The 18,901-nt window shown below is 42.6% G+C and overlaps 1 protein-coding gene across 3 annotated transcripts in view; it reads left to right on the top strand.

Moving 5' to 3' along the window:
• The first annotated feature begins 7,418 nt into the window (after positions 1 to 7,418).
• Positions 7,419 to 18,901, top strand: part of GJA5 (gap junction protein alpha 5) — a 17,744-nt gene continuing 6,261 nt past the window's right edge. Inside the window, exons 1-2 of one of the 3 annotated variants that reach the window (XM_067546322.1) lie at positions 7,419 to 7,693; positions 9,784 to 11,412. The gene's annotated coding sequence lies outside the window, so the exon portion shown is untranslated. The other 2 variants (XM_067546323.1, XM_067546321.1) reach the window with 2 other exon arrangements.

Raw genomic sequence — 18,901 nt, 5'->3', positions numbered from 1 at the left:
TTATCAATCCATTTCAGAGAGGTAAATGGTACATAATAGCAGAAAGGGAAAGAAATGAAGAGGCACAGGGAGAAATCTTTACATATTTCTGGCTATGATTTGGGCTGAATGATCCAAACGTACAAACCACCTCAAATTCACCTCTTTCTCACAGCTGAACTGTGATGCTTCCTGGGGATACCCATGGCTGTGAGGCACCTCGCTACAGGCTGTCTTTAGCATGAGGAAGCCTTGCCTGTGCCTGCTGGAGGTCAAGCTCCCCGACTCCACCAGCCACGTGCAACACAAGCTCTCCTCTCTCTGCCTGCACAGGCTCCGCTGTCCGTCGGCTGGTAAGCAACAGGCACGTTTCAACCCCCGATCCCCCCAGTGTCCCTTTGGAGTGTCCAGCCCCTGGTCCACTAGACACTCGCAGTAGTCACAGAACCACCATTCCTAAAGGAACAGTACACCTTAGCTTACCAGTTACACCTCAGGATCACTGCTCCACTCCACTTACAGCACTTACTGAAAACAAAGAACAGAGATTTGAGAAGAAGCAAGTAGAATAAGTGGAAACAAATGGTAAGATATAAAATAAATATAAATATAAAATATATAATAAAATAACATAATAATCGTAACACACTTTCCAGAATCTAAACTTTACTAATGAGACTTATTATCTGTCTCATAAAGATTAGTTTAGCCCAAGGGTTTCTCTCAGCATTAAACAGCCAGACCAACTGAGATCCTGCATTCATAAAATAAGCCAGTAGGCAGCCTTTCCCCTAGGTGAAAGATATCTGGATGTACCACTGCACCCCCAGATACAATTCAAACAATCCATTGTTTTGTAAACAGGGAAACCCCCACTGCTTGTATTTTCTAGTCAAGAATCTCTCCTGTAGACTTCGCAATCTCTTGATTAGCATTTTGCTCACTTGATTATAATTTTTCTCAGACTGTAAATAGGTGTGAAGTATATACTACTCAATCTACAGATAGCTAGATAAGCATCTCCTGCCTCAAAGAAACTTGTTTACCTTCTGGTGATAAACTCACAGATCTTAAAAGCATAACTGTCAGTACATATACATATCTCCTTATGTAACATCCACACATAGAGTTCATCATAATCATTGTGAAATGTATTACACAGGCTTTCAGTAAAGACCTTACATAACACTCTTTAGTGAACTATTATGTAGAGACCAGATCCAGGGCTTCCTGTACCCTCATGCACCCCTTTACCCTCTGCCACTTGATACCAAGAGGTCCTGGGTCACATGAACCAAATTCTAAAGTGTGTTGAACTGCAAATAAAAACCCAGTATCCATCTACTTCAGCAAAGTGCAGATTGCCATCCATTCAGCAGTCCTGGTACCATTCTGCACTTACCATCACTGACCTGCTTGCAATTCCTTTGAAGTTACTCTAGCTAACTAACTATCTCTCTCTCCAGGTTTGTGTACTAGTGCCCATCACTCTGGTGTCTGAGTTACTGACTGATTTTAGTTTCATGGAGGAGTATAAATCTGATTCACAGTGGGGTAAAATAACTCCCCCATTTTCTTACTATTGGGTATGGTTTCTCAAAGAATCTTTTTTTATACTAAGCATTGTGGGCCATATTCCATGGGCAGGGAGATGAGTCACATGACCTAGCTGGAGGGAGAGAAATAGAAAGGTTTGTTCAGGCTTTATGAAGGGACATGAGTCGGAACTGGAAGGAAAAAGATTTCCCACGCTGTTGGGAGTGGGAAAAAGGGCTCTCACGACTTTTTGCGGGAGAGGGAGAAAGTGGCTCTAGTGGGTCTAGATGGTAGGAGACCCCCATTGTTTCCATAATTTGGAGAAACACTGTAACCTCTGCACGCTGGATCTAAACTGAATCTTTGAACCTGCTGAGGTTCCCATCTCTCATCCCTTAAGTATCCAATGGCATTAATAGCCATAACAACAGCTCTCAAGACAGTATCTCCCATGTGTTCCAAACAATCTGGGAAAAAATGCTGATATCTAAGCACAATAATTGGAACACATGGCCTCGGCATTTTCCTATCAGCACACTTCATGATCCTTTAGATTCCTTCACAGAAAGGCCCTGTCTACAGCCAGATCTCACTATTATTGCCATAAAATTATTGATGGCAGAAACACAGGATCATGAAGATGAGACTATTTAAGAAATCTTTACCAGGTGTTAGTCAAATGTTGCTACACAGTTGCACGAGGCATATTTCAGAGCTTCCTCCTACTGTGCTCTGTTAAATTGTTATCTTTCCTGAGACTGGAAATGAGTTCTTCACAGGGACTGACCTGTGCAAATGGTCAGAATTCCTATTTTTCCCTCCACCCCACCCGCGAGAAAAATTTTGCATGGCTTTGAACCATTTCCATTTATATTTTCCATTGCCCTTTCTGTGGTCATATCCCGTGGTGTCCCTGATTTGGTGACAACACTCCCAAATACTGAGTGCATTGTTTTGAAACCAGTCTTGGGTTCCCTTTGATCTTAGAAGAACCAGCTGAAGTTTTTTTCCTTCATTGGAAGAAGCTGGGGGTCGACACAGGCTAATTATGTGAAAAGCCCTAGCTTAGTCCACATGGATATCACATGTGAGAACCATCTATCCCACTATCATGCTCTGCTGATGCCTCTTGATTTCTCACACTCACAGAGTCACAAATCACTGCTCAAGACTGGGAAAGAGCTTTTCTCAAGATTTGTTAAGGTCATTCTTATCACCTCAGATGTCTCACACTCAGTCGACACTTCCTCTTATTTTTTGTTTTTGTTTTTTTTAAACAAAACTGATGTTTTCTCACAGGCTTCTCTCAAGAAGATGGATTGCATATTTGAGGACTGCCTGGAGAAGTTTAGCTGAAATGAAATAATTTCTTAGTCACATCAATTTCTTGTAATGATTTTTAACTCCCTGCCCCCAATCAACCCCCCCCCCTTTAGCTAATATCAATAACTAATCCAATGCTATCATCAAGTTCCTGTATGAGTTCATATGTGACTACCAGCCCACTTTGGTACCACTTTAGTCACACAATCAGTTAGATGCAAAAACAACAACCCTCAAGAGGAACATGTAGGTGATGGTTATGAAGTTTGTGTGCATTTTATTTTGGATGTTGTAGGTCCCAGGACCACACCCTATATTCCCTCCTGATTTCAGATGCAGGATGCACATTCACCCACAAGGGGAACAAACTGACTCCCAGCATTACTCTGCAGCAACCACCTGAGGCCATGCAAAAAGCCACCCTGAGAAGTTGCACAAAAAATCTATCCAGCTCTCTCTGGGCAATTAAGGTCACTACAGTGCAAAGCCGTGAGGGGTAAGGGGTGAGGAAGTTCTCCAAACAAACCAGTCATTTATTGCCCATTATATAACATAGGAATTCCCCATGCTAGGCAACTGCCCATCACAGATCATTCAAATCTTCCCAACAATCCCTCCTGCATCATGCTTTGAAATCTCCTTTAATTATTAAGAGTTCTATATAAATCCAGGAACTTCATTCTCCCAGTTTCCTTAACCCATTGCAGGCTCTTTTTTGCAATGTTTGGTTGGGGGGCCATTGAAAATGGATCCAATGTTGTGTTTTACTATAAAGGCTAATGTGCCCAGAAATACAGATAAGGACGGAAGAGCGGGTTCGCACAAAATATGAACAGACCAAAATAGCCTTCACTCACCCAGAAAGCAGAACTGGATCCAAACCTTTGCTGAGCTTTAAAAAAACTTTTCAATTTTCGTTTTCTTGTCATGTTTTCCCCCAGTGAATGCTGGTGCCAGACTGACAGCCCTGGAAGGTGAAGTCTACAATGTGCATAAGCAGCAGGAATGCAGGCTTCCCTCACAGCCAGGGGACCTTACGGCTGACATGGTAGAGCCATCTCTTGGGATGAGAGAGTAATTCAGCAGACTCTGTAATGATGAGCTCCTTTAAAGTCCACCATATTATGAGCTGGGAACCACAGCATTGCTGGAAGTTAGTCTAGTGTATGAACTGTTAAGCGTGTGGCTCAAGCTTCTGGAGTTTTCTAATCATATCTTTCCATTCATTCCTGTCTTTGGTCAGGGGTGTCTTCCTGTCACCTTCCATTCACTGCTGCATTGCATGCTCTGCAGTTCTCAATAATATACCCACAGCATTCTTCACCTGTATGAAACTAGATTGAACAGTTGTTCAGAATCCTTGTCACCAGAGGTCTCCAGGGACTGGTAATGGAACAGAGAGATTTTCACCTCTAGGTTAGTGCTTTGAATCCAGCCCCAGCTGGTAGTGATCAAAGCTTATCAGGTGAGGCAGGTGTGGTGTCATCTGATAACTTGAATAACCTGCATGAAAAGGGTTGGAGGTCTTAGTCCAGTTCCCAGTCCACATCACCAAAAAGACCATCACAAGCGGCACTATGGCACTGAGACAGGCCAAAGATTAATTGTCTCATGGAGAATAAGCACACTCTTATTCCTGGAGGCAGTCACTCAGGGTTGACAAAAATTGGTTAGGTAGCACGAAGCTTGCACCTGCACTTTCCCATAGTATAACTGCTTTGTTCACAAAAGAGTTCTGTCTCTAAGGCTGTCACCAGCACGAAAATCACCAATAAAAATAGTGGAAAATAAGAATCCTTTCTCATTGATTTGTACAATTAAATAGCTCTTAATTTAATCTACTGGGTCACTTTAAAACTGCTTCTAAAGATCGCAATCAGGCTTTGGGCAATATGCCCTGTCAAAGGAACTCCTTGTACTTCAGGGCAATTGTTTGAAATGCCATTACTGCCATAACCGCCAGTTCAGCAGTATGCCGCGTATTCGTCAAACTCTTTCATCATTTTTCCCCAAGAGATTTCCAATCAGGAAAGGCTCCAGAGCTTTCAGTCCTTATAGCGAGAGCACGGAGTTCAGGATAGGATCAGATCTTGGGTCTCCCACCTCCCTACCAGGGCTCATCATCATGGTTGTGGAGCAAGCTCCACGTCCTCTTTTTTCCACCTCAAAAATCATTTTCTTTGAAGTGAGGCAATTTACATCTCACTCCTGTGTGTCTTCCCCTCTGCACTCTCCCCATCCTGCCTTCTTCCCTGCTCCCATCTGGCACCCTGCAGTGCTAGAGCTAATGCCTATTGAGTTCCGGGAAGCGGGCAGGCACTGGTCTCCTCCGGATGTCAACTCTACAGTTAGAATCCCCAAAGTATATTTAGCTGGCAGTACCTGCCAACTCCGTCATTTCCAAGAGATCACATCTGCCTTCATGATGCCAGTCATGGAGTATCATCCTACTTTGCTACCCCTTTGTTGAGGGCACTGGCCCAGTATATATCACAACTGACATACAAATGAATTAACATTTATGCATATTGGGAACTTTACCCACATGAGAAGTGCCATCAGAGACAGTAGGACTATTCCCATATATAAAGTTACTCATATGCCCAAGTTTTTGCAGGACCAGCACCTAAGTGATTAATATTGAGAGAATACATGGCAGTGTGGCACCAGTATACAGGTTTCAGAGCCAAACGTCTGGGATAACTACATTATTTGTAAGTGACTAAGTCATGAATAAGTTACAGAGGTCACTCCAAACAAGTGCACATAAAACATTTACCCTAACACACACCATCATGTGTTTTGCCAGTAGCACATTTTAGAACAAAAATACTTTAGAAATATTTTTGTATAGTTAATATCTGCTGTATCCCCCTGCCAATAAAGCAGGCTCTTAGAGCAATGCTTCAGCAATGCACTTAAGCAGGTGCTTGCATAAAAGCACCTGCTTAAGTCTCACTGAACTCAATGGGATTTCATAGCATCAGAGGATTGGAAGGTACCTCGCGAGGTCATCTAGTTCAGACCGCCGCACTTATGGCAGGACCAAATACTATCTTTGAAATATGTCTTCAAAGTTAATCATATGCTTAAGAGCTTTGCTGAATGGGAATGCTGTGTTGAACCATTGCTTTAAAAGATGTAAAGATCTCAGAGTGACAGAAATTGTAAACATATATTTTAAACCTGTAGCAAAATACCTTTTCTGTATATCAGGTCATTGCAGTTTTGAAAGCCAGTATCTTGTGATCTTCCAGATATCATATACTCACACAGCTCTCTTATAAAATGTTGCCGGTAAGTCTAGCCCTAGTGGACTACAACAAAAGACACAGGATCACACTGTCCTGTCATTGATCCAGGACTGAAGATTGTCCGAGACTTCAGAGAACAATGGAATTTTAAACCCTGGTGTTTTGAGCTGCTCAATGGTTTGGAGTGCTAGAATTTTGCAGTTGTGCTGGCTCGGCACCTTTCAGGACCAGTCTCTCAGGCAATCGTTCCCGCACCACTGAAGCGAGTGTTGAGTTTTATCACTGTGTTCAAAGGCAGCAGGAGAAGGTCACAATTAAGTAGTTTGCCCCGCAGGCAAACGTTACTGCTCTCTGTGTTACACAGTTTTTGCAACTGTTTATAACCTGGTTCCTTTTTTATTCTTGTCTCTTGTCTGTGCAAACGGTCAAAGTGGTTGGAGAGGGCTAGCCAACCTGAACGTCTTAGGCTTGAAAATGTAGTGGCATGGCTCTCCACTCCTTTATACCAGTGTGACTCCAGAGACTTTAATGGAGTTGTATTACCAATATGTGGGAATCACCACCTGGAGAAGCTGGCTGCGGCTAGTTTGGAGTGATGTAAACATTTTTAATAGGCCAGTGGCTAGTGCACTGGACTGTGACTCTGGCGACCAGGAGTCTGTTCTTGGCTCTGCGATTGGCCTAATGTATTTTTTTTCCTTTGCATAGCTCAAAATGGCTGAAGAAATGTTCCCCTCAAACTTTTAAATAAAAGCAAACGCTGAGATAAGATTTAGCATGGAAGATATCAACCTGAGAGGAGATTTTTTTTATGGTATCTTGTAAAAGTGTGAGTGGATCTTCCTTTATTCACGAAAATTCCACCATAAGCATAGCAACTGCCCTGAGCTGCCCACCCTTAAATCCTACTTGCATTTTTCAGAGACTAGAAAGGCCTGCTCCTCTTCGATTTTTTTTTAACTTTCTTTTGTTTTCACAGACATAAACAGGAATGTAATTGTGAGGCTTGTCGCTAGCCCTTTAAATAAATAGTCCAGCCATCTTTTTTACTAGTTTGACAAGTTGGTTCCAGGCTCTGGGGAGGAAGCTAATAAACTTTTAGTTGCTTTGCTATTGTTTTCCTAAAACAATTTGACTTCCTTTCCGATAGCCCCAAACCCTTCATTAAAAATAGAGTAGCTGGGAGCCAGAGGAAGAGCTGAACTTGGGCCAAGTCGCTGCTTACAATACAGCCTGCGTAAGACCACATTTATATCCCGATCCACGACAACTCTTTAAAAGAACAGTAGGCAGACAGCTGCCAGTGCATATCAGGCAGAGCATAGGAGCTGGGAACCCCCAGCTTATTTCCTTCAAGCTTTAGGGAATCTCCAGTCAGTCAGCTAGTGTCAGACTACAAGAGGCTGTGTTCCAGGAGCCATCTGGGGTTTGTTTGCCCCATTTAAAGGGCACGTCCTCAGACAAGAAACCCTACTGAGCACTGGACACTAGCGGAGAGAGGCTTCCAGCCTGCCCTTGAGTCTGTGCCAAAGCTAATAGTTACCTTCACTTCCCTGCATTGTGTGTTGCTCCCTCCACCTGTCCAGAATCAGCAGAAAGAGGTAACAGTTTATGGTTTTCTTCTTCTTACGCTGAAATAACATGCTTGTGTGAGATGGTTATTGATTTAACCAGAGTGTATATATTTATAAGACAGGGAGCAGTGTCTGGTGCCTATAACCTGGGATAGGCAGTCAGGACTCCTGGGTTCAGCTCTGGGCCCTGCAAATGACTTGCTGAATGCCTGGGAAAATCACTTAGCCCTTCCATGAATTAGTTTCCCCGTTTGTAAAATGGGGACAACACTCACCTTCATAGGACCACTGTGAGGCTTAATCCAATTAAATGTTTGCAAAATGCTTTGAGATGCTCTGAGATGCTAAGGAGGTGAAAGGTCGTAAGTAGTACCAGCAGCAGCAGAAGAAACAATGCAATACTTTTTACAGCTAAAACAAGGCTTGCAGCTAACCATTCACTTTAGGAAAGATGTTCACTTCTGGCTTACAGAGATGGAAATCTGCCCTGGTTTTTATAGTTTAAGACTTTGTTTCTGAACTTAAATGAAACTACATACTTGTGCCTCACCTTTCTTTGCTGTGTCTGTCTTGGATTGATATTCTGGGGCAGGGAGAGATTTGGGTGAAAAACATCTTGCTGAATTCAAAACATTTAAGATTTTATACTAAAAGCATAAACATGATTATAAAAAATGGCTCACCTGGCTCTCGGGGTTTTATCATCATACACTGCTGCAATGCTCAGGGGGACAGTCTGCCCCGAGAACTGTATTTTGAGGTTGAAGATGCCTCCACAACTGTACAGTACTCAGACGGCCAGCCCTCAGGAAAAAAGCTCTCCTTTTGTCACATCTACATCAGGGAACTTTAGGGAGGGAAAAATAACACCTGGCAGCACTGTCCCATTATAGACAAGGTTCTAATGGATTTCTGCATTTTTATCACATTGAGGAGCAGGTTTAATTGACATAGTGGTGAAGCCATGAGAGCCGTGGCTACAGAAAGGGTCCTACTGGTGCTACCATCGGTGGTAGCCCAGGTTGGAATTTTTTTCCCCCTAAAATTCCCTTGTGTAGAAAAGATAGAGAGAGAAGATATATTCTTCTGGTGTAACAGGCCCCCTCTCTTTCCTGAAAGCAAGAGCCTCAGAGAACTACTTACCCTCCCCTCGAACAGCCTTGCAAAACCACCAGGTGCTCAACAGAGCACATGTCCCTGCATGAAACAACCGAGCACATGTTTCACAGAGTATTTCCTTTGAGTGTGAGCCCCCTTCAAATGCATGAGTCTCACCTGCACTGTGTACTTGCAAACATTTTCAAATGGACCCAGACTTTGTATTGGTTTAGTTGATTTATTTGAAGTCTACGGCACAGGATAAATATTCCCATTAACTACAGATGGGTCAATGCTTTAAAAAAAAAAAAAAGCCATTGTGCTGATATTCTGCTCAGAATCTTGTTCTGGCCTCTTTCTGGGTGAGATCTGGTAGCTCTGATAGGGCAATGCAGAGAAATCTGCAGGCTACACAAGGTAATCTATGGACTGCGCTTCTTATTGCCCCTTGTCTGAGGGAGGATTCACTCCCAAATTCTCTCTCTCCAGCTGTGACTGCATAATATGACAAAATCAGCCCCATAACTTACATGATACACACACACATATATAGCATCACAGAAACTCCCTGCATTCATTTAGCTGAACCGGATCTCATCTTGGTTTATAGATCAACCCAAAGAAGAGTGCATCCTCCTGGCTCAGTTTTAGGGTGAGAAAAACAAAGAACTAAGCCAGGAAAAGCAGAGCAGCTCACTCCGAGTGTACAGTAAAGTACCACCAGGCAAAGGGGCAGTCTGAGTTATAATACAGCCATATTATACACAGCAACAACACTTTACACCTTTCGAGCCAACTGAAATCACTTTACAAGCATCAACATATCAATCCTAAAACTGCCCTGGTGAGCTAGGTCCATATTAGTCATAAATTATTCATTCATATAGATGTGCCTATATGAAAAAATCCCATAGAAATTCATAGAGATAAACCAATAGGGCTCTATGGAAATTGAATAAGGCTCTATAGAAATTACCCCTAATAATCTAAAGAATTTAATATTGTTCTCCTTTCTACAGGTTTTTTCCCCCGTCCAAACAATAGAATTCCACAGCAGGTATATAATTGTCTATTTAATCATATACAATAGTTCAAAAAACCTATAGAAAGGTTATCAATTTCTATTGCATAGGATTTTTCTATAAAGAGGAAATGTAGCACCCAGAGGTTAAGTCTGCAGCTCAAGAACACACAGCAAATCAGTGGCAGAGCTGGGATTAGAATTTAGGAGTTCCTGGTTCTTGGCCCTGCACTCAGTTCACAAGAACACCTTCACTTCTCAAATGACTTGATCTATTTTAGCCGATATGGTAAGCACGTAGGGATCAGTGTGGCTTTATAATACGGATGGGAAAAAACTACTTCTGACTACATTTGGGATCACGGGAGGGAAGGAAAGCTACCAAAGAAAGCATATGGTGAAACCACTTGGCAGAGTATAGTTTTCTTTAGCCAAAGCTCACATCAGACATTCATCAGCTTTGTTTTCTGTCAGCAGCCATAGTTCAGATTGGCTGGAATCTCAGCATTTCTTCTCACCACTGAGGCCAAGCTTTAAGTCGAAATGAATGATGGAATTAGACATGAGTATTGGTAATGAGCACATCCAACATCAGATACGATGAAAACATTTTTAGAAGGGATAAAAACCCTCATGCTTTAGGACAAAAGGCAAACCTCTAAGTAAAGATGTTAGGAAGACATGTCCCCTGTGGGCAGGTCATTCCATGTTTGTCCAGAAAGGGGTTTCTTGCACCATCCTCTGGAAACAGCCACTGTCAGAGATGGGGTTCTGGAGTGCAGGGCCGGTCTGCGCTGGCATGGTATTTTCTACGTTCCTGTGCTCCAAAGGAAGCATACTGCATTTGGGGTTTATTTTAACTTTTGGAGCTGTGCATGTATTTATATTTAGAATATTTATTTTGTTTTTCTTGTGTGCAAGGCATTCTTGGCATTAAATAAGAGACCGCCTGCAACACAGAAACTCAGCTTTTGATTGGTTGGGCTTTAATAAAGGAGTCAGAAACCACCACCTAGCTCTCTCTTTAGTTTTGATCCCACAGGAACTTCCTTGAATGTGGTTGGGATAAGTGAGGGGGCAGCCCCGTCTCTTTTAATTTAAAGGAAGGTTTGAAACCAGGGCTTGTTATCTCAGAGAGGAGGTGCATGTAACATGTGTATTGGCAATTGGAAGGGACAGTGTGAAGCCAGCAGTCAGTGCAGCGTGTCTGAAGTGAGGAACAGACAAGAGTGACAGAAAAAGACCAAGAATGGAGAAAATCACATGAAACTGATATTTTTTTAAAAAAGAAAGATGGATAATAGGATTTAAGAAAAAGAAAGTGCAAGGGACAGAAAAAAGTGGGGGGAGAGAGTGGAGAGGGGACAGAGAGGCCCAGTGGGGGGAGAGAGAGACAGAGAAAGGGAGTAGGTGGAGAGAAAGAAGAGGAAAGGCAGAGAGAAAGTGGGGGGGACACCAAATGAGAGACAGACAGACAGAGAAAATGGGTGGAGAAGAAGGAGACAAGCGAGAGAAAGATTGAAGGAATACAGAACAACTGAAAAGAAGAGCAAAAAAGAAGAAGAGGAAGAAGAAGAAAGAGCCCCAGGAAGAAGGAGGAGACCAGAGAAGAGATATCAAACATCAGGTAAGTAAAAACGTCATTTAGAAAAAATAATAGCACTGCCGAGGTATCAAAGGGAAGTCACATTGCTAGAATCAAGGGGAAATGTGGGCGGGGGGTGAAGATAAGGGTAGCCATAAAATGACTAAGAAATTGGACACACGCATTCTTGTTTCCATTTATTTCTATAACATCCAGACTATTAATAAGGATAATTATGGACATTCTGAAAATGTAACTCCTTCCATTACAAACAACTACAAAAGTTACAGAGGAACCTGCTGGTAGCGAGCGGGGATAAATCTCAATGAGGTGGAATGAAAGCCTCAAATAGCTTCATTACAGTGAAAAGTGCAGACTGCAGTACTGGTACTCAGCTTGTAGCAAAGCAGTCCTGGGACGGGGGCTGAGGGGAACTCCTTGCTATGAGAGGATTCCAATGTATAAATGTATAAACACGGTAGAGTGGGGAGCAGCTTTCTTCTAATGCATGCTGAATGGTTTAAAAATGTTCCAGTTTCATATCCTTGAGAGTGTCATATCCCAACTACGCGGTTACATGAAGCATGAGAATGCTGCATGACATTCCTAGGGAGAGCAATGGAAATGTACAGTGCCACCTCTTTAAAGTCTCCTTATCACATGTATTGTGTGTGATGTGCAGTAACTCGGGGCTGTGAGCCCTTTGTTCATTGAACTTTCTCTTGGTTCAAACCCTGATCCCAGCAAATCCAGTTAAAAACTGATAACCATAAAGACTTACAGAGACGAACACACTGCATTTTCCATTCTCATTAATAGCTCTGATTTTTTAATTCTTGCATTGTGTTTACCTTTTAATATTGAATATTTGTGGTATTATAGAAATAGCTTTCAACATATAACCAGCTTGAAATTGTTGCCCTTATCCTTCGCACTGTGGGAGATCTAGTGACAGGGCTTGGTCATGGGAGATAGAACCTTTCATCTCCTAATTGCTGGGTCCAATCCAGTCAAAAGTTTGTAGTGACCCCATGTAATCTCACTCACTCACTCACTCACTCAATCGTATCTGAACACCTTCCATATAAAATCAATATAGCAATAGCGAAGTCCCTAGTGGACTTCATGAAGTTTTGATGGCAGTTCAGTGGCCTGTCTAAACTGAGTAGATGTCTCGATCCAGTTGAAAGAGAATAAACAGACACATAGTAAAGGACTAAATCAACAGCCTTGCTGGCAAAATTCAGAAAAGACACCCTTGGACTGAATGGGCCACAGCAACTGATCTCCTTTCTCACCACTAAACGATGGGGTTTCTACGAGTTAGGGGTAAATTGCATGGGGGGGGGGACACACGGCCTGAGTGGATGGTTTGCATTGCTCCTGCCTATGCTGTCCTAAATCTGTGAATAAAGGGGGAGGGGGTGTACGTGTTTCTGCCAGTTAATCTAAAATCCCACACTGTTGCTACATTTTCAGTATAAACCAAGCAACTATGTATTGGCTCTTTTTCTGAAATTCTCAACCCAGAGGAGATAACACAACACTCCCCCCCCCCCCTTTCTTTCTTTCTTTCTTTTTGATTCTGCTAGTTTGAGAGAATTCCTGAGGGTTCAGAGTTCAAAATGCTGATCCGACTCTCGGAAGCTCTGTTCACTTGGGAACTATGCTAAACACTTCTGCAAATATAAGCATCAGCTATTTTTCCCCCCTCCCTATTTTATATTTTCTCTCAATACTTTGGGATATGGAATTCTAATGCTTTGCTAGAAGGATTTTGAAGTTTACCAGAAAATGCAGGACTTCCTACCCAACCCCTTTTTCCTTTTTGACCTTCACATAGATTTCATACATTCTGCTCATTTGTCCTTGTTTTCTGACTTATCACAATGCATTGAAAATAGATTAGCAAGAATGAGTAATTCAGCAGTCCAGCATGGTCGGCAGGGAGCGTATTTCAGAGCATATGTTGCACGCCTTGGGTGCTGTTGTGTGAGACATGAGGACAAAGTCTTAAAATTAGAAATGGCCTTGAGGAAGCACCAGCCAAACATTGATCTTTAGAACCAGAATGTACAAAGAGGGGAAAAAGTCAATTTTCTGGCTACTGACAGAAAACAGAGAGATCTTTGTGAACAACACTCCACACTCCAGAGCTTTCCTGAAACAAAGAAATACTTATATCCATACCATAAGTAATGGGTATATACACATATAAAAAACTGCCTTTTGTATCTGTAAAGGAATAAGGGGTCAACCTCCTCCTCTCCTAACAGAGGAACCAGAGAGAGCTTTGCTACACCTGTGCTTCTGTCCCTCTTTGTATGGCAGCACTGACTGTGCTATTACTGACATGCCTTGAGAGCTGAACTGGTTGGAATTTTTCATATGGAATTTTATTTTTCATCCGGAATGAAAAAGAGGGTCCTTGCCAACTCAGTGCATAGGACAGAGCAGCTCTAGGGATGATGCTGGGTGGGGTAGTGAAGGAGGCTGGTGTTTGGAGGACACTTGATTTATTTGATGCAGAAGCTGGAAGGTGTGTGGTGAATAAGGCAGGGGATGGCAGGAGAAAAAAGGCCAGTCTCATGGCTAAGACAGTTGAATGCTGCCCTGGAGAACTGGATTCTATACTGGCTTCTGCCACAAAGTTTCTATCATACAATGCTAGACAAGTCACTTAAACCAGACTTTTCACAGATGGTCACTATTTCTGTGTTCCTCATTTTCTGAGTGCCCAACTTGAGGCCCTCATGTCTGACTTACAGAGGTGCTGAGCACACAAAGCTGAAGCAACTGAAGTCAATGGGAACTGTGCTTTGAGCATATGAAGTGCTATGCCGCTGAAAAAGTAGGCCCTAGGTTTCTCAAATTGGGACCCCAAAATTTGAGGCCAAAATTAGCCTCAATCTCTCTCTATCTCTGTTCCCCATCTGTAAAATGGGGATAATACTACCTCTTCACCTCACAGGGATGTTATGAAGATAAATTCATCAGTGTTTGTGAAAACTAGAGTGATGACCACCATAGAAAAGCCCACAATGAAATGATAATGGTCTTCAGAGCAGGATTTGAATAATGTGCAGTAAAAAAGGCATATGACCATACACTGAAAAACGATGAAACAAAATATCGAATTGCTTTCCATAAAGTGAGCACCATCCATCCTGAGCACTGAGGGAAGCAGAGGTCCTGGAGAAATCATAATATATGATCATGTAATTAATTACAATGCAAACACAAGAGGGCTGAATGAAGGACGCACAGACCACCTTAATATTGTCATTTCCTAACTTTTGAGTGGTTGACTTTGCAACCTTAAAAATATACTTTAACATGGGGGCGGGAGGGTATGTGTGTGAGTGAGAGAGAGATAGAGAGATCATACAAAATAAACCACCCACAAATTGCATCCAAACTTTGTTCTCAATGGAAATGGCTGTCCAAAATTGCTACACATCACTTATGTTGAGAGTTAACACGGACCATGATGTTAGCAGTACAGACTGTGACTGAGTTGAGAATTTCAGAGATTTTGTAGAGGAAGTAGAAAGTAAATTTGCATTAGACACTTCCACCCCGCCTGTAATTTGATATTCTTTTAAAACAAGGTTTTAAAACACTATGGGCCAGATTCATTCTTGATGTTACTCCTCTGAATTCAGCTGGGCTAACCCAGGGCTGAGTTTGCTCCCAAATATTTGGCTCTGTTAATGTATGATTCTACATTGATTAAGAACAGAAAACATCAGATTCCACAGCTGGACCAAACAATAATACTCAGAGCCATTTAACTCAGCAACTGGAAGAGAGTCTAAAACTTCCACCAACTCTTCAGATTAAAATATTCTGCATAAGGCTGCCTTATGTTTATGACATATGCCTGATGTACCCACCTAGAGGGTGTGTTTGTGTGTACACGTATGCAGGAGATGAGAGATGATTAAAATCCCTTATCTTTTCACTCTCTTTTTTTTTTTTGGTGAACTTTGAGATGTTCCACATTTGGAGTGTGAAAGGAAAGGACTCTTCATCAAGCAAGGAATAATGAGCTCTCTATAACTGCAAGCAGAGCTGAGGGGCCAGATATCAGTGTGATCCTCACACAAGCCTCAGTGAACTGAGAAGAGGGACTAGAGAGTGGAGAGCCATCTGACCTACACACAAGCCTGGCCACAGGGATTGGAAGGGAACCTGAGTGAACACACAAGTACACTCTATTTAGCAACAGCGATTGGGAACCAGGCTGGTCCAGATCTGTGCTCAGATCTGATTATTGGCACAAAGCCTGGGAACCAGTCTGTTTCATTGCATTTCTTGGTAAAGAAAACTAGGTTGACCTCTCAAAAAAGGCCTCGTCTATGCTGGGAAATTAGGTTGGTACAACTAAGTTGCCCAGGACTGTGAAAAATCCATACCCCTAAACAACACAGTTAAACCAACCTAACCCCCGGTGTAAACAGCACTAGGTCAACAGGAGAATTTTCCCATTGACCTAGCTTCTACCTCATGGGGAGGTGGATTACCTACACAGATGGGAGAAACCCTCCATTCCAGACCCCGGCACTGCAGAAAAGAAACATCCAGTGGATGCAGGCTGAATATATTCCTGAAAGAAAGGATCACTTCTGTCTTTATGTCACTTTGATTGGATCTGTGGCCTGTAAAATATGCAACAAGTGACATCCTCTTGAGATGAGCTCCTTACTGGCTTAGCCAGTGCATTTGTTGGGGAGGCGGGGTGGTAGTCCCTGTTAGCTCACCTCAAATAATCTCTTCCTAGTGCCTAGAGACCACCAGGTCCCAGGCTGAGCCTTAGCTGAAGTTTGTGATTGGACCTGTTAAAGCAGAGGTCTCTGTCATGAGAGAAGCAGGGCAGTGTATAGATTAGTACATAGGTTTGGAAGTCAGGACTCCTGGGTTCCATCACCAGTTCTGTCTCTGACTCACTGTGTGGCTGGGAACAAGCCACTTTGGCCCACATCCTCAAAGGTATGGAGTGCCTAACTCCTATGATTTCAGTGGGAGTTAGGCACCTCCGTACCTTTGAGGATCTGGGCCTTAGTCACTCTCCACCTCAAAGTCTCCATCTCCATAACGAAGACAATGGTACCTATCTTCTTCACAGTGTGTTATGAGGCTTAATTACATGGAGCTTTGAGATACACAGATGAAAGGTACTATGGAAAAGTGTTATTATCTGAGCTCTGTCAGTCTGTGATGGGATCTGTAGATCTAAAAGAGCTCTCTGTGGGTGAATGGCCTATAAGTGATTAGCACCTCTACAGGACATGAAGGGTCAGATTCTCACTCCCTATGTAGAGAGTCTGGCTGTAACTGGACAACTGAAAATCCTCCCCACTGAGGGAATGGTTCTCTCAGGGTGCATGTTGGGAGAGGGGGACACTGCATTCTGCCAATTTTTATCTGGAGTATGATCTTCCACTTCCCTGACATCCCCATTCTCCCTCTTCCTACTCCTCCCGACTCACTCCAACCAAATGTCAGATATATAAGAGATGAAGCCACTATTTTCTTTTCTTTCTCCAGCTCCAATTGACAGACTTTTGGTGGACAAATGAATATTTGCCTGAGAATTTCTCTGAATATGCATGGTCACTGTGTCCATATCACGGTCGGTGCCATGTACAGAGGAGAAGTGAGAGCAGAGAGATGGAGCAGATGCATTGTTATAATCGTCTCTCCACTAATTTTAGAAACATCCTGCAGGGCCAGCATCCTCCTGTCACCTTTTTGTGGGAAAAGTTAGTGCAAAGTGTTGAGTTCAGCTATTTATATCACTGCTGCTCGTATTCCAGACAGTCCTCCAAGGAGGGGAGCTGGTGGATTTTTGGCAACTCCAGGGCAGAGAGGGGAGGGGAGGCTCTGGGGAAGAAGGAAATTGTGAAGTACAGAAACTCATGTGGCTGTAACAGCCACCCCCTTCTACTTCATCAGTGTGAATTTCTTATCCTTTCCCTGAAGCCATCATCTGTCTGTCAAGGTCAGTGCATTTCCCAGAGCAAGAAGTAATGGTACATATTGGCTAAATACTGCCTGTCTGTCATTCAGACCATGTGCTATCATAATCGGAAACCAGGAACTTGAACACTTGCGTCCTCCAGAAGAAGGTAACACAAATGACAGCAGATATGAGTGCTTTGTACTCAGGCCAGCTCGATGTTCTCACAGGTGCTGCTTTTGCGGAAGCATTTTTATCTTAGAATTCTTCTGTCGCAAGGCATAAAGTTGGTTGGATTCCATGTGTACTCTGGCTCTTTGATATTTGGTTTCCCCCTAACATTAATGTTGTTCCAGATGATTATTAAAATGGGCATGGCCATCATTTTGCACACAGCTGGTCTTTGTCACGTACACTTTCTCTGCTTAACTTAATCACTGTTGCCAAGATCTCATGACTGCACACAGCTCCTTTGTTGATCCAATAAAGTGTTAGCAGCCTAAGGGACTGTAACAGGGTGACAGATTTTAAGACTCAGTATGCATATGCAGAGCTTTTTGGTTGAGTCATCCCAATATCAGGTGCTGAGACCCTGCAAATATATGCAGAGGCATTTTTGCTGAGTCACAGTGGGATTAGATCATGGGGGGTTTCTAATTAAGGAATATAAAAAGGCTTAGACACACAAGCACATGCACACTCTCATTTTCTTTCTTTCTTTCTCAGAGGCAGAAGGAACTAGGAGCAAGGATGGAGGTTTACTGCAGGGGAAATCCCTAGAACAACCAGACTGGGGAGAAAGCTCAGATCAGATATTCTCAACCAAGGGAGGTCAGAAACAGTTTCAGAGGACCATGACAACCTTTCTTCTCTCGATGAGTAGCTGGGGTGGGAGGAGTGGGGGGTCATGAAACTTTGCTCTGTTGTAACAAATTCATGACTTCAAAATGTTTGAGAACTCTGGCTGAGACTTTATTAATGTCTCACTAGCTCACTAAAAAACTAAAAAAACAGTTAAACAAAAAACTCCAGTCTTGTAATGAGAGTAGTCCTCAGTGAGGAAGAACCTATGTTGCAGGGAGGATGAATTAACGAGCAAAAAAATTGTCAGTGATTGAAAATAAACTCTTCTGAGTATGCTCAATAGGCATCTGCTAAGATTTTAGCAAAACCTAATAAAGTCCTACTTCTGTGACATCAGACAGTGGAACAGTAGCTACAACTTTCACTTCACTGCCAAGACTATTAAAAATGCACAAAAAATTAACTACAGAATCTCATATAAATGTTGAGGTTATGAAATTTAAAGACACGAATGCGTGGAAATGGAAAAGATACGGTTCTCATAATATTATTAATTTGCCACATTGCACACAGGCCTGGTCTTCACTACAAATAAAAAGTGCGTTTTAATTTGAGTAAACTACCATGAGGTACAATCCTAGTGAAGACAAGGCAGTATGGCATTTTCATGAGTTAGCAGGTGGAGTTAAAGACTATGGAGGAGCCTAGAGTTTGCCTCAACCTCTTCATTCCTATGAAAACTCCAAACTGTTGTCTTCACTAGGA

The sequence above is a fragment of the Emydura macquarii genome, unplaced genomic scaffold (assembly GCF_026122565.2).
Source record: "Emydura macquarii macquarii isolate MOO-44397 ecotype Brisbane River unplaced genomic scaffold, CSIRO-AGI_Emac_v2 contig_1119, whole genome shotgun sequence".
Taxonomy (NCBI): Eukaryota; Metazoa; Chordata; order Testudines; family Chelidae; genus Emydura; species Emydura macquarii.
The sequence above is the reverse complement of the archived record's forward strand: the minus strand, read 5'-3'. Positions and strand labels throughout refer to the sequence as shown.